Consider the following 23,205-nt stretch of genomic DNA (forward strand, 5'->3'; position numbering starts at 1 on the left):
AACTGTCATCAGGACTATATTGTAAATCAGACTGAAAGCTACTGAGAACATGCCCAATTCAGGAATTGCTTGTCCCTATCTTCTCTCCCACTCATTTACTAGGAAATCATATATAATTTTCTTATAACAATCTTTTCTCATTTCCAAATTAGACCAACAAATAAAGGATATTCAGTATTTTCATATTCCAAGTTAATTTCCACAATCAAATTTAAATACAAATTTATCTAGCAGACTCTGTCCACATGAACTATCTTCAACTAGTAGAACAATAAGAAAAAAAAATAACAAAATGAAAAGTTTCTTCTGTGTAAGGAAAATTCAGTATCTGAATAGTATTTGAAGTGGCAATATCAAATCTTGCTGGTAATATTTAGGATAGGGCATTAAATTTTAATAACATAACAATAGTAATACTTTAATTCCTATACTGAATGATTTTCAACAAAACTGGCTATTCCCTTTAAGATCTATTATTAATTCTGATTCATTTATTTATTACTATTTATTGAGAGTCTAGTGGGAAAAAAAAGGTCACTATCATAACTTATGTGGCAGTCAAGAAAAATCCCTTGTATTGATTTTTTTTTAAAGATTTATTTACATATGCATACAAGAACTGGGGTACAGGCCAGAGGTGTGGGGGGTTAGAGGATTCAACAGAGACAGAGTGAGGAGCAGAACAGGCAGATGTACTGAAATGAGGGGAGCAGCAAGTGAGACAGGAGAGGTCTACTGAGCCATGTGGGTATCTCCCTGGCCAGCCAGGGATGGAACTGGTGCTGCAGAGGCCCTGGATAGCTTCAAAGTGCTGTGCTTAACCCCTTGGCCACCAGGGAGGCCCTATTCATTGATATTTTAAATGGCTAAAAATTCAAAGCAAACAAGTGTAAGAACAGAATTAGCAAAGTTTTAATGCTTTATGTTTCTAATTCTACTCTCTTCCGTCCCCTATTCTGAAGTAAAGAATCCCAGTGATGTTAAAATTAGGTATTATTTACGGCAAACCAGAATGAGGTAAGAAAGCAAGCACCTCTAAATAAAAATAACAGACAAGATTAAGAGAATCAAGTAGGAAGTAAAGACCCAAAGTGCTAGACTTGGTATTTCTACCCTGAAGTCTCAAGATAGGCAAAAGGTCTAGAAACAAAAAATATGTGACTTAATACAATTGTATTCAATTCTGGCTCCTGCTTTCACTTTCAAGTATTTGCTAGGGGGAAACTTCTAGGTCTCTTCCAACTATCAAAAATGTAATAATACATCAGTTCTAAACATTAGTTACAGTAGGGCCTCCCCTGGTGGTGCAGCAGTTGAGCGCTGGGCTGCGAAGCTGCCCGCAGCCTCTGTCTGCAGTGCTTGTTCGATCCCCAGCTGATGGCGAGGGTCCCACATGGCGTGACAGACCTCTCCTGCCACGCCCGCTGCTCCCCTCAGCAATGTATTTCATCAGTCCATCTGTTCAGTTCCCGGCTCTGGCTCTGGTGAATTCTCTCACCCTCCCGCACTTCTGACTGTACCCAGCGCTTGTATAAATAAATAAATAAATCTTCTTTTCTTAAAAAAATTAGTAATCTCTAGTCAGTAGTTAAGCGATTAATTTTTACTATTGGCTAGTGAATATTCAACATTAAGCCAAAAAATTATTTCAGATGAAATCAAGAACATATCTCAACTCATTTAATATAGTTTTTTTTTTTTTTTTAATAGAGGCATGTTTTATCCATTTATTTGTTTGTTTGTTTATACAAGCACTGGGTACAGTCAGAAGCGCGGGAGGGCGAGAGAATCCACCAGAGCCAGAGCGGGGAGCAGAGCAGGCAGAAGGACCGAAGTACACTGCTGAGGGGAGCAGCGGGCGGCAGGAGAGGTCTGCGCACCATGTGGGACCCTCCTCCGGTGGCCGGGGAGCAGCCGGGGATCGAACCGGTGCTGCAGAGGCCGCGGGCAGCTTCGCAACCCAGCGCTCAACCGCTGCGCCACCGGGGAGGCCCTCAACTCATTTAATAAGGTGGTTATTGATTACCCTGATACCTAAACCAAAGACATTTAGAGACCAAATGCCTTTATGGATATAGAGTGAAAAACTGTCAACAAAACACTAAAAATTCCAGCAACATATAAAAAAAAAAGAGTGTATACCTTTGATAAGTATGATTAAATTCTAGGAATTCAAGACTGGTTTAGCATCTAAAAATCAATTAATGTAATATGTCATATTAATAAAGGATAAAAAACACATGATCATCTCAATAGCTGCCCTTACATGATAAAAACATACAACAAATCAGAAACTGAAGGAAACTTCCTCAACCTGACAAAAATGTATCCATGAAAAACCCACATCTAACATCAGACTTAATGGAGAAAGACAAAAATCAGGAACAAAAAGTACGATGGTCCACTCTCACCACTTCTATTCGACACTGTACTACTGGAGCTTCTGCCAGGGCAATTAGGCAAGAAAAAGACAAAAACATTCAGGTTACAAAGAAAGACTAAGCCTACCTTTTCTTGTAGATGACATAATCTTCTACACAGAAAATCCTAAGAAGCACACCAACTATTAGAGCTTATAAAAAAGTCCATCAATGTTACAGGGCACAAGATCAATATACAAATATCATTTGTACTTTGATACTGAGCAATGAACAATCTGAAAATGAAGGTAAAAAAATTACATTTACAATAGCATCAAGAAGAATAAAATACTTAGAAATAAATTTAACAAAAGTATAAACATATACTCTGAAAACTATGAAAATTGCTCTTATTAAGGAGAAAGACATCCCATGTCCAAGGATCAGAAGATGTAACAACATTAAAATGGCAATACTCCCTAAGTTGACAGGCAGATTCAATGCAATTCCAGAATACCCAAAACAAACTTGAAAAGAAACAGCAAAGTTGCAAGACTCACACGTCCATGTTTTAAAAACTACACCAAAACTATAGACATCAAAACAGTGTGGTACAAAGGTGCCAAAATATTTCAGGAGGGAAGCTGGGGAATACTTTGTTGAACCGTGTGAAAATAACTGAATACATGCAGAAGAAGAAGCTTAGGCCCTTATCTCATACCATACACAAGAATTAATTCAAAATGTATCATAGACCTAAATATAAGAACTAAAGCCACAAAATTCCAAGAAGAAATTCCTAAGAAGAAAATTCCTCAAGTATATCTTAATTATCTTGGGTTTGGCAATGTTTTTTAGATATAGCACAAAAAGCACAAGTGACAAAAATATAAGTAAATTGGATTTCATCAAACTTATAAATTTCTGTACAGTACGGTCTCCCATAGAGAACATAAAACTATAACCCGTAAGAATGGGAAAAATACTTGTAAGTCATATCTGACATGGGACTTGTATCCAATGTATATAAAGAACTCCACAATAAAAAAAGAATCCACTTTAAAAATGGACACAAATTTTGAATACATATTTCTCCAAAGAAGAGATACAAATGGTTAAGCACATGAAAAGTTCTCATCAGAAAATGAATTCAGAACCATGATGAGATATCACTTCTCACCCACCAACAAGGCTATAATCAAACTGATGAACAATTATAAATGTTGTCAAGGACATAGAGAAACTGAAATATTCACACACTGATGGTGGAAACACGTAATAGTATTGCTGCTTGAACAGTTCGGTAGGTCCTCAAAAAGTTACAGTTACATATAACCTGGCAGTTCTACTCCTAGTATGTGAAAATTGAAAAAAAATATGTTCAAATAAAAATTTGTACAAAAATGTTTATAGCAGCATAATTCATAAAAGCCAAAAGATGGAAACGATCTAAATGTCCATGAACTGATTAATGAACAAACAAATGGAACATATCCATACAATGGATATTATTCAGCCCTAAAAATGAAGTACTGATATATGATGAAACCTGAAAACATGCTAAGCGAAAGAAGCTATTCCATCACAAAAGAGTGTGTACTGTATGACTCCATGTGGATGAAGTATCCACTGAAGGCAAAACATGGAAACAGAAAGTAGAAGACAATAGGGTTTGCCAGGATCTGGGGGACAAAAGGGAAATGACTGCTAATAGATGCAGGGTTTCTTGAAGTATTGAAAATATTCTAAAATTAGACTGTGGTGATGAATGCACAACTCTGAATAGACTGAAAAAAACAATTTTTCCACATTCTAAATGAATAAATTTTATGATGTGAAATGTATCTCAAAAAATGGGGAAATTGGGCCTCCCCTGGTGGCACAGCGGTTGAGCGCTGGGCTGCAAAGCTGCCCGCAGCCTCTGCAGCACCAGTTCGATCCCCGGCTGATCCCCAGCTGCCGGCAAGGGTCCCACATGACGCGCAGACCTCTCCTGCCGTGCTCCCTGCTCCCCTCAGCAGTGTACTTTGTCAGTCTGCCTGTTCCGTTCCTAGTTCTGGCTCTGGTGAATCCTCTCACCCTCTCACGCTTCTGACTGTACCCAGTGCTTGTATAAATAAATAAATAAATCTTTAAAAAAAAATGGGGAAATAAAAGATGAAGCCAAAATAATGTTTAATTTCTAAATGATTTCACTTTACAAAAAAAATTTGAAAAAATGTCAGAAGGCAAGCCATATTCTGCCATTAATTCCCCCTTGAGAGATTACCTCGGATTACTAATTTGCCTTTGTGCTACACTTGCACATTCACTGCCAGCAGTAAAGCAAAACTTAAATTCCCATCAAACTCAGGTTACTCTAAATTACTCCATGTGAGAATGAAATGAAGATGACCCATCATGTTATTGATACAGTCATGTACAGGAAATATACAAACGAGGACATAGTAAAGTAAGAAAAGTGTTTAAGGAACACAAAATCCTATTATTGGAAGGGTTATCTTCAATGAGAGAGAGCTGTAATATATTATTATTTAAAAAGTTTAAACAAAAGCAACAATATACTTGGCCTGAAAAATAGTATTACAGATGGCTGGCAAGTCTATTAATTCAAGGAGAAAAAATTTGGCATTGTCATGCCCGGCACTATCTGGAGTACAAAGACGCCCTGATCCACAAATCCAGGATCTGAGAGGGATACGATGTGAGAATAGGAAAGAATATGCAGATCAGTAAACTCAATTCCAAGACAGATTGATCATTTTATCATTTCCCTCATAAATCAACGATTCTTTTTTGTTTATATATGGTCCAACATAAATGTGACTGGCACAAGTTCATCCCCCAGTAATCATTAGGCTGAAGTGATTAATGTTAGATTGGAACTCTTACTCTAGTTCTACCACTAAATAGCTGTGTGACTTTGGGCTCTCAGTCTCTTCACATAGAAGATAAGAGAGCTTGACTACCTTAAATCAAGACTTCTATTCAACTCTAAAAGTCAATGATTCAGAAACTTGAAAACTATAATAATAATAACCTATATGATTAGAGACACAAAACTCCTTTGGAAGGAAATTGATTAAAAAAATTAAATACAGTAAAATTTTTCTCAAAAAAAAACTAGAACCTACTAAACCAGACATATGTAACAGAGCTTGGTTTTAAGTTATAATTAAAAAATGACGTATGACCTACTAGTAAAGAGATAAATCATAGTCAACCAACATCTCACATTGTCAGAATAAGCAAGAAGTGTATAATTACCCAATTTCTTAAAATCTAGATTTTAGTTAGATAAAATTATATTTAAAAAATCAAATATGTAGGGCCTCCCCTGGTGGCGCAGCAGTTGAGCACTGGGCTGCGAAGCTGCCCGCAGCCTCTGCAGCGCCGGTTTGATCCCCGGCCTGATCCCCAGCTGCCAGCGAGGGTCCCACATGGCACCACAGACCTCTCCCGCCACACCTGCTGCTCCCCTCAGCAGTGTGTTCCATCAGTCTGCCTGTTCTGTTCCCCGCTCTGGCTCTGGTGAATTCTCTCACCCTCCCGCGCTTCTGACTGTACCCAGTGCTTGTATGAATAAATCTTTATATGGGGAAAATAAAAATTAAAAAATAAATTAAAAAAAAATAAATCTTTTGAAAAATCAAATATGTAAATATGAAATATAGGCTTTAAAATACTTTAAATACAAGAGATTTTAAAAAGCCAGGTAAAACCCAAAAATTTTTAACTGCCAAGTAGTATATGGGTGGAAGAGGGAGTGGGGGGAATTGGGTAAGGAGAAAGAAAATTTCTCAAAACAGATTAACAAAAATGGGGACTAGCAATAAAAGACCATAAATTGCAACTGATTGGGAGCTCTAAGACCTATGCAGACAAAACAGTAAAACCGTGCAAGAAAATGCAAACCACAAAGAGGTGGTTTAAATATACAGAAAGTCAGATGCCAAATAAAAACTGGATGGACCACTTGATTAATAGGGTATAAACGTGGTAAATGCAAGACTGCCAACAGACCTCTTTAATTTGCTCCCAATTTACTGAGGAAGGAAAAATCTAAACTACTAATTAAAGCATACAAATAACTGATTATGAGTCAAATTTATCACTAAACAAACAGAATGCTTCCAAACTAATATATGTATGTTAAGCAATCATGGAGTCCCAAAGTATTCTCTGCATTTCAAAAGTTATAAAATTTCAGGAAAGAACCTAATGGCTTACAGTCATATGAAAAGAGTGCCCTGTAAGTCCCAGGAAGACAGAGTCCAAAACTGTTTCCTTTATCAACAACATTTGCCCAGTCCCTCTGACAGCTGCTAGGGTCATATTAGCCAAACTGGCAAACACCTGATAGAGGATGAGATCAGAAGACACTTCAACATGAATAACTTTCTAAGGAAAAGACAACATGGTTCCTAAAAGAGGAAATCATACCAGTCTATCCAGATTCTCTGAGGAGAAAGCAAGTATGTGAATATAATGTGGGCTTTTATAAAAGTCTTAATGTGATTCTAAATAAAAAGCTGTTTTTATGAAAAACCTGAGTGACTACAAAACTGAGAATATTTATCATAGATGAGGAGTTTAGACAGAAAATCATGGGTGGATACTGAAACACTTCCCCAAATGAAGAAGTATAAATAGAAGACTAGTCTTTTGGAAATGCTCTATTTAGCATTTTAATAAATTAAAGATATACAGAGTATCCCCCATTTTGCAGATGAAATGATAAGCATCCCAACAGTGAGACAGTACACTGAGTTGGAAAAATAAGAGAATTGAGAGATGGGGATTTTTAAGTGTATCAAATGAGAAACATTTGCAAAAATGAGGATTTATTTTTAGCTCAGAGAATACTTTGGCAAGCATGCAAGTTGTCTAAATATCTGAAGGGCTGTCCAGCAGAAGAGGAACTACAGTTGCTCTAGGCAAGTCCTATATAGACAAATGAAAAGTAAGGAATTACAGGGAGGGAAAAAAGTCATACTTAAAGAATCCACAGCCTCTAGTCCAAAAAGGACCTTTTAAATAATTATAATGTTCCTTTAAAGACAATGTGAAGTTCTACGCAATAAAGAAAAAAAAAGCCAATTCTATTGGCAACAAATACTGTAAATAGAACATATTTTTCTATCCTTCAAGTCATATTTAAGTTCTATCTGAAATGCAGTTCTGAAGAGTTACCAAAAGTCCACAAGAGCAAAGCAATGCTGACAAAGACCCAGAGAAGTGTAAATGAACGACTCAGGCTAAAGATTAAATTTTAACTAAGCATCTTCAATTGAGAAATGTAAAAGGGGCACTATAACTACAATCAGAAAATGTATCAACATGGTAAAATAGTTGGTCACCAAATCTCAGTATTTTTTTTTAAGATTTATTTATTCACACATACAAGAACAGGGGTACAGGCCAGATGTGTGGGAGGGTGAGAGGATTCACCAGAAACAGCCGGGAACAGAACAAGCAGATCGACTGAAATACACTGCTGAAGGGAGCAGCCGGAGAGACAGGAGAGGGCTGCTACGCCATGTGGGTATCTCCCGAGCCCGCCAAGATTGAACCCACCCGTACTGCAGAGGCTGTGGACAGTTTCCCAGTGCTGCGCTAAAACGCCTGCGCCACTGCACAACCGTCTGTGCCAACAGGGAGGCCCAGTGTTTTGTTTTGTTTTTTTTTTTTTAAAGAGGCATGTATATTTATTTATTTATTTGTTTGTTTGTTTGTACATGCACTGGGTACAGTCAGAAGCACGGGAGGGTGAGGGAATTCACCAGAGCCAGAGCGGGGAGCAGAGCAGGCAGAAGGACCGAAGTACACTGCTGAGGGGAGCAGCGGGCGGCAGGAGAGGTCTGCGCGCCATGTGAGACCCTCCTCTGGTGGCCGGGGAGCAGCCGGGGATCGAACCGGCGCTGCAGAGGCTGCGGGCAGCTTCGCAACCCAGCGCTCAACCGCTGCGCCACCGGGGAGGCCCCCCAGTGTTAAGTTTTTAAACTTGAAAACATAGCCTTCTTGTCCATATCAAATAAGAAATTTGTGGATTATCACCAAGAGGTATTTAAAGTGAAGAATATTTAAGAAGTACATGAAGTTAAGTATATTAACTCCATCCTGGGGTCCGTCCTATAGGATAGAAGTCTGATATATGAGGCAAGGCCTTCAGTTTCCACGGTTAACTTAAGATAGGAATGCTGGGCCTCCCCAGTGGCGCAGTGGTTGAGCGCTGGGCTGCGAAGCTGCTCGCAGCCTCTGCAGCACCAGCTCGATCCCCGGCCACTGGCAAGGGTCCCACATGGCGCGACAGACCTCTCCTGCCGCCCGCTGCTCCCCTCAGCAGTGTACTTCGATCCCTCTGCCTGTTCTGCTCCCTGCTCTGGCTCTGGTGAATTCTCTCACCCTCCTGCGCTTCTGACTATACCCAGTGCTTGTATAAATAAATAAATAAATCTTTAAAAAAAAAAGAAACTGTTAAAAAAAAAAAAAAAGATAGGAATGCCTTGCCTCAAAACATCCCTTGGTACCAACTAGGAAGGACAACTGACTTATGGCTCCCTGTCCAGTAGACTCAGTGACTATAGTTGGTAGGGTCACCTTAGTTCCTTAATATAGGCATGTATGTGTGTCAAGTGCTTATATTGTGTATTATCTTTTATCCATTTAGTATCTCCTTATATAGATCTGTATCCTGAATTTTTCATTTATCACATACCCAACTTTTTAGACATTCAGCATTCTTTACAATATACAGTTTCATAGCTGTATAATCATTTGTGCTTAAAAATGCCATAGTTTACCTATTAATCCCACTGCTCATTTAGGTTTTTGCTCAATTCTCACTAGGATATAATGCTACAACAGATAACTTGAGATTCACAAATCTCAAGATAAATTCCTAGAAGGTTTTCTGAGGAACTTCTTTAGGTTTTCTGATATATTTTAGTTGTCAAAATATCTTCCAGAAAAAGTGGACCCACTGCACACTTCCACTGCAATTTTTTTGAAAGATTTATTTATTTGTGTATATAAGAACTGGGGTACAGGCCAGAGGTGTGGGGGTAAGAGGATTCACCAGAGACAGAGTGGGGGACAGAACAGGCAGATTGACTGAAAAACAATGCTGAGGGGAGCAGCAGGCAGGTCAGGAGAGGTCTGCTACACCATGTGGGTAGCTCCCTGGCCAGGGTTCAAATTCATGCTGCAATGGCTGAGGACAGCTTTACAGGTTGCGTCTTAACCCCCTGTGCCACCAGGGAGCCCCCTCCACTGCAATTTTTTTGTTTGTTTGTTTGTTTATTTATTTATACAAGCACCGGGTACAGTCAGAAGCACAGGAGAGTAAGAGAATTCACCAGAGCCAGAGCGGGGAGCAGAGCAGGCAGAATGATGAAATACACCGCTGAGGGGAGCAGCGGGTGCGGCAGGAGAGGTCTGCGCGCCATGTGGGACCCTCGCCAGTGGCCGGGGATCGAACTGGCACTGCAGAAGCTGCAGGCAGCTTTACAGCCCAGCGTTCAACTGCTGCGCCACTGGGGAGGTCCTCCTCTGCAATTTTGAAGTCTGCCCTGCACCCTTACTCTCTTTGATAGCATAGTTCAATAGACAATTTGATAGGTTAAAAAAAAGTATATCAATTAATTTATTATTTATAAGAATAAATGTATTTTTCATATACCTCTTTGCCTTTTTGTCATTTGTATTTCTTCTTTGTGAACTCTGATCATATTCTTTGTCAATAAGGTCTTTTCTTTGACAAACTTAGAAAACCAGTTAAGATAGTCACAAATCAGTGACGTCAGCTCCCCCTGCTGGCCAAAAATTGCTACTGCGATCAAGACCGTTTTACAAATAAAACGGCTACAATTATAAGTTTGCTCATTTTCTGGGCTACTGCTACAATTTATACATGACAAAAAGATATGTACTTAAATTCTCACTTAAGGCATCCCTGGTGGCACAAGGGGTTAAGACACAACCCACAAAGCTATCCACAGCCACTGCAGCACGAGTTCAATCCCTGGTCAGGGAGCTACCCACATGGCGCAGCAGACCTCTCCTGTCTCACCTGCTGCTCCCCTCAGCAGTGTATTTCAGTCAGTCTGCCTGTTCTGTTCCCCACTCTGTCTCTGGTGAATCCTCTCACCCTCCCGCGCATCTGGCCTGTACCCCGGTTCTTGTATAAATAAATAAATCTTTTAAAATAAATAAATAAATTCACACTTAACAGAGTTGTGATGGGGGAGAGATGGCACACCTGCTCACTAACATGTAAGAACTAACAATGTCACAAAGAATTCTAAAATTATAAGTCAGTTCATAGCCAAATATACTGCCTAGCTGGAACATCACAAACCTAAATAATATGCATCTCCCTATACATTAATAATGGGAAAACATTCTAGTTACCAGCTGACATTGGGTTGTCCAATCCTTCTAAAAATGTAACAAGCAAATGTGACCAGCTCTTTTTCAAAAGCAAAAATAAAACAAAAAATGCCTAGGCCCTTCATCATTCTATGGTAATTTAATAAAAAACCTATTTATAATCTTGATTTCAAAACTATGAATCTGCTCACACGTAACAGAATGGGTCCAAACGGGTAAGGCTAACATTGGTAAATGGAGGCAATGATTCAGCTTTTCCACTAGTAGATGCACTTCACAAGGTGGGCCATGCAGCCCTTAGACCACTTATCAACACACATTTACTAAGTGCCACTATTACAGTGATGGCAAAAGTCAAGACACAGCCCCTTCTCTCACTCAGCTACTTAGAGACTAGCTGGGTGAGAGAAGCAAACCTGTAATCACTGGACAATGTAAGTGCTAGGTACGCACATGTGTGCACACACATCAATGCCTGCATCTACAGGAAGCTCTGTGTCATCTATTATTGCTACTGTTATTAAATAACTAGGAGGAGTAAGTTTCAAGAACAGGGTGGAGGTCATTTTAAACAGAGGGCAACTGACTGTGTGAGGCCCAAAGGCAAAGGAGCAATAGGGTACACAGAGGAAAGGCAAGTAGTTCAGCACTGCCAAGTACAGAACGCTAAGACCGGAGAGAAGGAGATGACGTGGCACAAGCCAGATCACTGAGGACATTGTTTGAACTTTACCTTGAAAAGTGAACTATGAAGAGGAAGCATAAGATCATATGACGAGATTTGCATTTTACAAGGATGACTTTGACAGCAGCCTGGAAGACTGAGGCAGTCAAAGGAAAACAATTAGGTAATTATAGGTCATGAAGGCAAAGAGTGATGAAGGTCTGAACTCAGAAAGGAGAGGAAAGGTTGACTAAGAAACATTATGAGCTAGAATCTCAAGAATGTGCTGCTTAATGTCCCATAAAAAGGAAATGTGACTTGAGCTGGGTAAGTGATAGTACTGTTCGCTGGGATACAAAGACAGGAAGAAGTTGGGCTTGGGGAAGTCAATGACGAGGTAATTTTGAAACGAACATGGGACATCTAAGCAGAGATGTCCAGGAGGCAGCTTGTGTGTACGGGGATGGAGATTGGGAGACTATTCAGGGGCCTCCCTCATGGCCTAGGGGTTGAGTCTCAATGCTACCACTGAGACAGTCTACCACGATGGCCTGAGTTCAATTCCTAGCCAGGAAGCTGACCCACATGGCGCAACAGACTTCTCCAGCCTCACCTGCTGCTCCCCTCAGCACTGTGTATTTCAGTAGATTGCCTGTTCTACTCCCCACTCTCTCTGGTGAATCCTCTCACCCCCGGCACCTCTGGCCTACACCCCAGTTCTTGTATGCATAAATAAATAAAAATCTTTAAATAAATAAATCTTTAAAAAATATATAGGGATGACTCTATAAGGGGAATTTAGTGGAACACAAAGGAAGAAGCAAGGCAGGGACCAATGATTGTAGTTTGAAGGTTCTGTGTTCCTAAAAAAGTGTTTATAAGCCAGGGGATAAGCTTATATGTGGGGGGAGGGGAGAGAGGGGTGAAAACTGTTAGGAAAGGAGACAACTGGCAGCCAGAGGTCCCTACAAGGAGGAAGAAAATAGCTCAAAAAACCAGAGGAGTAGGCCTCGTTTGTGAAAAGACGAAGACAAGGATAGGCCCAAGAAGAAAGTCTTCCCTGACAAGCTCTGTGTGCTCTGCGACCTAAGAGGCAAAATCATGGGTGGGAGCGGGGGAATTCCCTCTAAAAGCAAAGAAGCTGTTTAACTTCTGAGGAAGCCCTATAGTATGATACTTTTAGAATTTTAAAGACTTTATATTTTTAAATGTTATTATTGTCACTCTCACTGGGTATCTCACTTACAAAACTATGATCTAAGTTGCAAACATTTCACAAGATGATTTCTAATCAGAAAAAAAAAGTTCTAGCAAAATCTAAAATGACTAGACTGTTCAGAATAAAAAGATTTTTTTTTAAAGAATTTTAAAGGCAATGTTTTCAATGTCTTCAAAACAAGTGCATAAATATATTCTCCAGGCCTCCAGATCATCTGTCCTCTAGAGCAAACCAACCAGCCATGCTGTATTGCGCCCAATGCCACCTCCAACTTTCCCCACTCCAACCCCTCCCATTGGTGCTCTGCCTCAAACTCCTCAGCAGCCCCTCTTCCTCCCACAGTCCAAATAATTACCTACTACTAAGATCTTCTTCACTTCAGGATAGGTAGATAGGAAAAGAAAATTGGAAACCAGCCTCTGGTAACAACTGAAAAAACAATTTCATAATACCTATTTATCTAGTGCAGTCCCAGACCTTTAAAGCAAATCGTTAAAGCAAACAGAACCACATTGTTTTTCACTGAACTGCCAAAACATGTTATTCTTCGCATATGTTTTCCATAGAAAAATTCCCCCAGACATCACTAAAGACCTACTTACTCTTTCTTGGCAAGTAATTTATAGATGCTTAGCTTGCTGGGATCCCCAGCTTACTACAGAAAGAAAGCATTAAAGTAGTGGGGAGAGCGGCTGGAGCCAGCACAATGACAAAAACAGCCTGACACACGAAGGTAGGAAGTCACGAGCGGTGATAACAAAAGAACACAGAGGACAGTCCTAGAGTGTGTGGCACACACATACTACTCCACTGTGCTTCACTGTCTTCAAAGGCACATTAATGTCAGCACAGCACAGTAACCAATGGGTATGAGGAGTGTCAATAATTTTGAATCATTACTAATAAATAAAATTTTGCGGGCCTCCCTGGTGGCGCAAGGGGTTAAGACACAACCTATGAAGCGAACTGCACCCACCACAGCACGAGATCGATCCCTTGCCAGGAAGCAATCACATGGCGCACCAGACCTCTCCTGACTTGCCCGCCGCTCCCCTCAACAGTGTGTTTCAGTCAGTCTGCCTGTTCTGTTCCCCACTCTGTCTCTGGTGAATCCTCTCACCCCCCCACATCTCTGGCCGTACCCCAGTTCTTGTATGCATAAATAAATAAATCTTTTTTAAAAAATGAAAAAATAAAATAAAATAAAATTTTTTGCAAGGTGTTTATTTAAGGCGGATGAGAAGCCTGCCATATCTTTCAGAAAGATTTTCACCTAAATAACTTTTTTAAGTGTTAACACTAGAAGTTTCAGAATATATGTTCTGTTGAAAAGTCTGAACTTTACCCTAAAGGCAAACAGGAGGAAACAGAAGCTAGCCATTTCAGCCAGGCCAGAGGGACTTCCCCAAGATCTTGCTATTTCTGGGGTGGCCCATACTGTCTACCCGGAAAATGACAGTCTGAAGGAAAATGTTAGAGGACAACTATGCTGGCTTCTTCAAATATGGCATCTGAATATAAAACATCGCTTTATATTTTACATTCATAAATATAAGAAGGAAGAGGGTTTTGATTCCACTTTACTAGGTATCCTTAGCACTCAAACCCCTAGGGACAGACATCCCAAATTCCACCAATTTCCACAAAGGATGAAACATGAAGAACAATATAGTAATCCTGACCTTAATTTTTCAAATCATATTTCATTGGTAGCTTAAGAAATAAACCTTACCCTCTACAGTTTCAATTTTATATATATATATGTAGAAAGTTTCAATGATATGACAGTCTATACATATTAACAATAAATTCATGAGAAACCTGAAAATATAATCTACTTCAAGTCATATTACAAATTTGCAACAAAATTTTTATGTACAGGCATTGCAGGGTCACCAGCCTTGATGAATGATGTAAGTCTGTGGGGCTGAGAAGTCAGCTGTTAGGGACAGAATGTCCCCCAAAAGATACTCTGAACTCCTAACACCAGGACCTCAGTTGGAGGCAGGAGCTTTACAGAGGTAATAAGTTAAAATGAGGTCATTAGATTGTAGCTTAAGGGCCTCCCCTGTGGCGCAGCGGTTGAGCGCTGGGTTGCAAAGCTGCCCGCAGCCTCTGCGGCACCGGTTCGATCCCCGGCTGCTCCCCGGCCACCAGAGGAGGGTCCCGCATGGCGCGCAGACCTCTCTTGCAGCGCCCGCTGCTCCCCTCAGCAGTGTACTTCGGTCCTTCTGCCTGCTCTGCTCCCCACTATGGCTCTGGTGAATTCTCTCACCCTCCCGCGCTTCTGACTGTACCCAGTGCTTGTATAAATAAATAAACAAACAAACAAACAAACAAACAAATAAATAAATAACTCTTTTAAAAAAATAGATTGTAGCTTAATCCAGTATAACTGTTCCTTTAAAGGGGGGAAATTTTATTTATTTATTTTTTTAAAAAAGATTTATTTATTTATACAAGCACTGGGTACAGTCGGAAACACGGGAGGGTGAGAGAATTCACCAGAGCCAGAGCAGGGAGCAGAGCAGGCAGAAGGACCGAAGTACACTGCTGAGGGGAGCAGCGGGCGGCAGGAGAGGTCTGCGCGCCATGTGGGACCCTCCCCCGGTGGCCGGGGAGCAGCCGGGGAAGGTGGGAAATTTTAAACACAAGGACATGCCCACAGGAGAACGTGACACAAAAGAGGCAGCCTCGAACCAAAATACAAAAAGCTGAAAGAGCAGCTTAGGACAGATTCCACTGGCACTCAGAGGGAGCATGCTCCTGCCCTTAGCCTGCTGGTCTCCAAAATGAAGAGATAATCAATTTCTGTCTTTAAGCCACTCAGTTTGTGGCACTTGTTCTGGCAGCCCTAGCAAATAATTGTCACCAAGAAAATTAGCAGCTCACCTTTACAGAGTACTCAGCAGGTGTTATTTTAAGCTCTTTGCATCAACAAACTCATTTAGTCCTTACCAAGTCCACCCTAGGATCTAGCTACATAATTATACCCTTTTCACGGATGAGGACACCAAGGCTCTAAGATGTAAAGGAACTTGTTCAACATTCGCTAGGGTCCCATTTTTACCACTAGGCTTAATAGTGATTATTATAATAACAGTTATAGTTCACAAAGTCAACTGCGTACTTTACAAATATAATACACAGAACAATCTTCTGAAGTAACTGTTCATATTTCCAGTATAAAGGAGGCTCCTAAACCTCAGAAAGAATAAGAAAATTACCCAAGACCACACAATCAGGAACGGGTCAGTACGTCTAATCACCAATTTTAGAGAATAAACACTGAAAATTCCTTTTTACTAAAACTTTAACAGCAAGTAAAAAATTTTAATGCTGACCTTGCATTACATATATCTACAGAATTCTGTATCTATAAATTCAAAATTCTCCATGATCCCAGAAGAACATGTGTCCTAGATAAATAATGTCAGGTGTGTGTACTCCTTCCACCCCAGGGCTCCCTGCTCTCATGGCTGCAGCACCGTGCCATGCTCAGACTACCATACACAGGAGGAGACAAGATGTAGAGATTAAGATAGTTTTTTTTTTTTTAAGTTTTTTGTATTTAGTTTTTTAAGTTTGATGCAGGGCCTCCCTGTGGTGCAAGGGGTTAAGACGCAACCTATGAAGCTATCCGCAGCCACTTCAGGACGAGTTTGCTCCCTGGCCAGGGAGCTACCCACATGGCGCAGCAGACCTCTCGCTGTCTTGCCGGCTGCTCCCCTCAGCAGCGTATTTCAGTCTGCCTGTTCTGTTCCCCACTCTGTCTCCAGTGAATCTTCTCACCCGCCGCCATCTCTGGCCTGTACCCCAGTTCTTGTATGCATAAATAAATCTTTAAAAAATAAATTTAATACAAATGAAAGAAAGTATAAAAAAATATAATAAATATAATACATTGAGACATCTTCCCAGCCTGTTTTTAGACTTAATAGGTAACCATGTCACCATTTTCTTGTTTGATCTTCTGAAGGTTTTTTTATGCATAGGTAAGAGGTCAATACAAATTCTCCTCCCACTTTTTCTTAAAGATTTATTCATGCGTACGATAACTGGGGTGGGGGCCTCCCTGGTGGCACAAGGAGTTAAGCACAGCACTATGAAGCTATCCACAGCCTATGCAGCACAAGGTCAATCCCTGGCCTGCCAGGGAAAAACTCACATGGCATGGCAGACCTCTCCTGTCTCACCTGCTGCTCCCCTCAGCAATGTATTTCAGTCAACCCACATGCTCTGCTCCCCACTATGTCTCTGGTGAATCACCACTCATACCTCTGGCCTACACCCCAGTTCTTTTTTTTTTAAAGATTTATTTATTTATGCATATAAGAACTGCGGTACAGGCCAGAAGTGTGAGTAGTAAGAGGATTCACCAGAGGCGTAGCGGGAAGCAGAACAGGTGAATCTACTGAAATACACTGCTGAGGGGAGCAGCAGGCGAGATGGGGAGGTGTGCTGCGCGGTGTATGTCAGCTCCCTGGCCGGGATTGAATTCGTGCTGCAGTGGCTGGTGACAGCTTGATAGCACTGTGTCTTTAACCCCTGCAACACTAGGGAGGCCCCCCCTTTTATTTCTTCTTCAAAAAACACAAAGGGTAACCTACCATATACACTCTGTTCTGGATCTTGCTTTGTATCTTGGCGATCTCTCCATATCACATTGAATTATATCTTAATTTTTAGTTTTCAATATTTACTTGCTTTTATCATAGTTCAGTCTAATACAAGGAAATCAGCAGCCCTAAGAGCTATCTGAGGCAAATGACAGAACCATGTCACACCCCAAAGACTACCCATCTCTTCTCCCAGGTTCCTCATCTTCACTTTGCTATTTTCTTTTTTTTTTTTTTTATAGAGGCATGTTTTTATTTATTTATTTATTATATTTGTTTGTTTGTTTTGTTTATACATGCACTGGGCACAGTCAGAAGCGCGGGAGGGTGAGAGAATTCACCAGAGCCAGAGCGGGGAGCAGAGCAGGCAGAAGGACCGAAGTACACTGCTGAGGGGAGCAGCGGGCGGCAGGAGAGGTCTGCGCACCATGTGGGATCCTCCTCCGGGGCCGGGGAGCAGCCGGGGATCGAACCGGCGCCACGGAGGCTGTGGGCAGCTTCGCAACCCAGCGCTCAACCGCTGCGCCACCGGGGAGGCCCACTTTGCTATTTTCTTTAACTCACCCTTGCTTTCTCCCTGCCCCTCTCCCACCTCACCAGTGCCCTACCCCTGACAACAGACCCCTAGAACAAACATCATTGATACTGTTTACTCATGGCTAATAATGAAAAAAGCTATAGACCCCTGACAAAGAGAAAAAGGGATAACTAATAATTTTCATGGAAGTTCCAATTAACAAGAGCATTTTAAATTGAGTTTTTGTTTGGAGTTCTTTTTCCTGTTACTTATGTTTCCTCTGGTACTTTGTGAAAAGACTGAGTACTGGCACTATTTTCTGTAAGGAAAGATATACGTACAAGCTCAGGTTTATCATTTAAGTGATGACTGATAGTACTGGAGTTTATTCTGAAATAATATAGGCAGAACAAAGAGAAGGAAAAAAAAATGAATTTTTGCTCCAAGGTATATATTTAATTAGCTTTTTACTTAAAATAAGCAGTTGTACTGTGAAAACACATCTCAGAAACATTTTAAGGATAATCACAACTTAAAAAGAAAATAAAGTTAGGGGCCTCCCTGATGGCGCAGGGGTTAAAGACACAGCACCATCAAGCTATTGCCAGCCAAAGCAACATGAGTTCGATCCATGGCCAGGGAGCAGACCCACATGGCACAGCAGACCTCTCCAGTCATGCCTGCTGCTCCCCTCAGCAGCGTATTTCAGTAGATCCATCTGTTCTGTTCCCCATTCTGTCTCTGGTAAATCCTCTCACCTCCCCCGCCCCACACACCTATGACCTACACCCCAGCTCTTGTATGCATAAATAATCTTTAAAAAAAAAAGTCATGTTTTTTAAGGTTATTTGTGTACCTAGTACTAATAGTTTAATAGTTGTTACAACCAAGGTGACTATAAAGTACATCCAATATATGAAGTAAAATCCAATATATTGGGCCTCCCTGGTGGTGCAAGCGGTTAAGAGCAGCACTGTGAAGCTGTCCACAGCCTCTGCAGTGCTGGTTCGATCCCCGCCAGCCGCGGAGCAACCCACATGGCGCGGCAGACCTCTGCTGTCTTGCCTGCTGCTCCCCTCAGCAGTGTATTTCAGTTGGTCTGCCTGTTCTGTACCCCGCTCTGTCTCTGGTGAATCCTCTCACCCTCCCACACATCTGGCCTGTACCCCAGTTCTTGTATAAATAAATAAATCTTTAAAAAAATAAAATAAAATCCAATATATTGATCCCAATTTCCTTGGGTTTCTAGGGAACTAGTACCTACTGATGTCCCTTTACCTGCTGCCTGAAACATAACAGAGGCCACCAACACCAAACATTCAGTACTGAAGAGAAATACTCTCGTCTAAGGTCTGCTAATACCTAACTACAGGTTTAGGACTTCTGGCTGGGATCCAGTGCACCCCTCCAACTTTACAGGGAGAATGGCTGGGAAAACAGTGTTGTTATGGTTTCCTTTACATTAATACAAGCATTCATTACCCAACAATAGCAGTTGGAGTATAAATGAAGATGAAAATTCGGTCTACATTTACCTAGAGGTTTCCCACAGTCCAAATATTTAGGTTACACAGACTGCATTACTCCCTGACTTATCCACTACGTTAATTTGGAATTCCACAGAGCAGATTACCATGCAAAAATCTTACCCACACTAGTATCTAGCTCCAAAAGAAGTCAACTTGGGCCACCTGGTTAAGATGGTGGGCGGCTTCCATCATTCCTTATCTTTCTTCATCCTCCTTCCCATTTTCTTCCCTACAGAAGGCTGTAGCTTTGCCCTCTGCTTAGTCCTAGTGGAGAGTTCTTTGGCCAACTATGCACAAGAGAGTGAAAGGAGACAAGAAACTGGAAAACCACCATATCAAGAAGAACTTTTCTTCTATAAAGATCATCTCTCCAGGGCCTCCCCGGTGGTGCAGCGGTTGAGCGCTAGGTTGTGAAGCTGCCCGCGGCCTCTGCGGCGCCGGTTCGATCCCCGGCTGCTCCCCAGCCACCGGAGGAGGGTCCCGCATGGCGCGCAGACCTCTCCTGCCGCCCGCTGCTCCCCTCAGCAGTGTACTTCGGTCCTTCTGCCTGCTCTGCTCCCCGCTCTGGCTCTGGTGAATTCTCTCACCCTCCTGCGCTTCTGACTGAACCCAGTGCATGTATAAACAAAAGAAACAAACAAACCAGCAAACAAATAAATAAAGCATGCCTCTATAAAAAAAAAAAAAAAAAAGATCATCTCTCCACACTGACCAAAAGAGATTTAAACTGTGAGGTGAAACTTAAAGTGCTACCTGTTGAAAAAAACTGTGTGAAAATATCACATGCAAAAGACTAGGAATTGGCAGAAGTCAGGCACATACACCAGCAGGTCTTAGACTGTTCTAATATACTCTATGAAGTTTTAGAGTAAACAAATGGTTAATGACACATCTTTTGTAACATATGAATCAGCTACAGATTTGCAAGAGTGGGACACACCCAAGTACCTATGACTCTTAAGTACCTGTTCGAAAGTGAACCTGGATGTGTGACTTGCCAATCCATCCTACTGAGACTGGAACAGAATTTTACAAGTATGTGGGTTGTCATAATTTAAAGTCAGAAAGATAAACACGTTATTAGAATGGAAGTTAATTTGAGAACTTCATTAATATTTTAACACCAGTAATCAAGAACAGTAGCAACACAAAATAAGGAATAACCAATCAGTCCTAGGAAGGAAGTTCAATAGTTATCTCTAAGGGGAGAGATTAGTGCCAGGTAAAAGGGTTGAGAATTGTAAATACAGGAATTAGAATATTCTCAATTCCGAAAAAATAAATAAATACAATGAAGTCTTTAATAAAAAAAAATAACACCTCTTACCTTAAGAGGCATCCAAATAGCATTCATAGTGTCAGGAATAGTTCAGACAAAACTCAGAAATGAGCAAGAAGAGAGTCTTACTAACTCCCCTAGTCACCAAGTATGAGCAGGTAAGTCAAGAAAGTATCTGGAAAAGAAAAAAAAAAAAAAAAAAGACTTTCAGTTAGACATAAAAATAATCAAGAATAAGCTAACAGTTTAAGTTATCTGGGCAGAGATTTAAAGTATTATTTGCCTCATCATCCTAAAAAGAAGTAGAAAACACAGTCCACTTTGACAAAAGGCAAACGGATGTGTATCGCCATACACAAGCAGAAACACATTTTACATCAAAAATAGAATACATATTTTAGATAATATAAAATTGTTTCTCAAATGATTAGAAAACCAAAATTCCAGGCAGAAAAATGATTATCCAGGGTACCTCATAAACTACATCAAAGTGATTTGTTACCTGACCATCTAAAAAAGAACCTTACCACATTTCCTTTTTTTAATAAATCAAAACCTATTTATCCTCATTGTCCTAAATTTTATTAAGCATAAATTAAGTTTCAGAGTCCATTCGGAATGAAAACTAAAATCTATTCTTGACTGAAGTGCTACAAGCAAATTAAAGACCCTCCTTCCCCTAAAGATCTTTAAAAGTACATCAAACAACTTCAGGTTGAGGCTGGGAGTGTGGCAAGCGTGCCCGGTGCCGGGGGAGGGATGGATTAACTGACTTCCCGCAGGATCCTTGTTCAAGACCTAGGCCTGAATGAAATTCCAGCTTAACCAGTTATTGCTTCCCTTAAAATGGAGGCTTGCCCGAGTAGGGGCAAAAATAATAGCACCCACCTCCTTGCAATCAATTTCGAAAAAATCACAGACTACAGGACCTTCATGTCTAAGAAAAAATAAAAATAAAAACCTTGAGAGTGGATTTGTTCTCGCTCTGCGTTGGTCACTTCGGCTTCGAAGACCTGGCATCACTTTCCTTACCGCTCGTCGGATTTGGGGTGGGGTCTGGGGGTGGGGGCGGAGTTTGACTCTTGACCCAAGTCTCGGGAGCGCCGAGGAGCCCCCGCGCCACCCCCACCGCAGAGGCCGGGGGGCGGGGGGGGGGGCAGCGAGGAGCCCCAGTTCCCACCCCTCCCCCACCCTGGACCCTAGTCCCTAGCCCAGTCCCCCCACCTTCCCGCAGAGGGGCGACTCCTTCTGCCCCACTCCCATTGTTGGGGGGGCCCGGGGGGGCGGGGGCCGGGCCGGGGCGCCCGCGGCCCCGCTCCCGTCAGGAGGGGCGGCCCGGGATGCAGCTTCCCTTCCTCTCCGCGTCGGTCCGTCCCACCTCGACTCGGCCTGGCGCCCCGGGCTCTGCTCAGCGCCCCCGGCCCGGGCCCGGCCCCGGCCCGCCCCCGGGCGGCCGCCCCCGGGCCGCCCGGCCGGCAGCCCGCGGCCCAGGCCTGCGGCGGGCACGGGGCGGGGGTCTCCGCGCCCCACACGCGCGGCCCCGCTCCCCCAGCCCGGCCGCTGCCAGGGCCCGCGGCGGCGCCCGCTCCCGGGCCCTCCCGCCCGCCGCCCCCCGCCGGCCGCCCCCTCGGACTCCCGCGGCCGGGGCCGCCCCCGCTCCCCACCATCACCCCGAGCGGCTCGTGCCCCCACCCCCCGGGCACCCGTGCCAACGGCGGCTCCCCCGGCCCGGACCTACCTGCACGGCTCAACCAAGCCTAGAAGTGGGGGGCGGGGAATCGGCCGGCCTCCTCTGTCTCTCATTGGCCCTTCCGGGGCTCGTCGTGGGCGCCATTGGCTGGCAGCGGGTGTCCGTCAGGGCGGCGGGGCGGGACCGAGGGGGCCAGGGATGCTGGTGCCTCAGAGTCTCTGTCTCTGAGTGTCTCGCTGTCTCTGTCTCTGTCTGGGCTCCTGGAAAGGAGACTTTTGGAAGCGAGGACTGGAAGGGGGCCCGGAGTGGGAGGAATAGAAATAGGATTCCTGGCAGAGCTCCCCACCAATCTGCCACTCCGAGCCATTTACCTAAGTCCCTTGTAGAGCCTCCTCGCATCACCCCCACCCCGGGCCCCTCACCCTTGGAGGTTCGCATCCAGGAAGCAACGTGATGAAACTCAAGGCCGGAAGGCCACAGGGGGGATATTTTTTATATGTGTGTAAAATATACGCATGTAAATACTTAAAGTCAGCCAGATAAAAGAGGAGAGGGCCTGGAGAGGAAAGGACACACACCCCGCTAGCAGGGAAGGACCTGAAATAGAGGCAGTATAAGGAGGGATCCCAAATCACGCTGAGAGCTGCTCCCCAGGTTCCTCCCGGCCTGAGGACTGAGTGTCTAGAGACCAGGTGGGAGAAGATTCACATTTCATTGCCTAATCGTGTGTGTCGTTTGATTTTTGAGCCATTTAGAGAGATTCCAAAGCTTAAAACTTCCTTGTTTTAGATTTTAAAAGAATTCTAAGGTGGCAAAACCCGGGGGAGACAGACAAGGCCGTTGTTCAGGCAAAGTTGGACAACCTGCAGATTTGAAGAGGAAGCTTGGTTTTAATTATGTTCATGTCTAAATACCAGTGATGACACGACCTGGAGGT

At 42.5% G+C, this 23,205-nt stretch overlaps 1 protein-coding gene across 4 annotated transcripts in view; it reads right to left on the bottom strand.

Annotated features, from left to right (window-relative positions):
* Positions 1-22,374, bottom strand: part of KANSL1 (KAT8 regulatory NSL complex subunit 1) — a 151,883-nt gene extending 129,509 nt beyond the window's left edge. For 2 of the 4 annotated variants that reach the window (XM_054689142.1, XM_054689139.1), the window contains exons 1-2: positions 22,317-22,374; positions 20,627-20,753 (exon numbers count right to left, since the gene is read on the bottom strand). The gene's annotated coding sequence lies outside the window, so the exon portion shown is untranslated. Of the gene's footprint in view, positions 1-20,626; positions 20,754-21,466; positions 21,491-21,539; positions 21,628-22,316 lie in introns of those variants that run through there. The other 2 variants (XM_054689140.1, XM_054689141.1) reach the window with 2 other exon arrangements.
* Between the last annotated feature and the right edge of the window lie 831 nt (positions 22,375-23,205).

This window comes from Talpa occidentalis, unplaced genomic scaffold (assembly GCF_014898055.3).
Source record: "Talpa occidentalis isolate TD23 unplaced genomic scaffold, MPIMG_talOcc4v2.1 talOcc4.7, whole genome shotgun sequence".
Classification (NCBI taxonomy): Eukaryota; Metazoa; Chordata; class Mammalia; order Eulipotyphla; family Talpidae; genus Talpa; species Talpa occidentalis.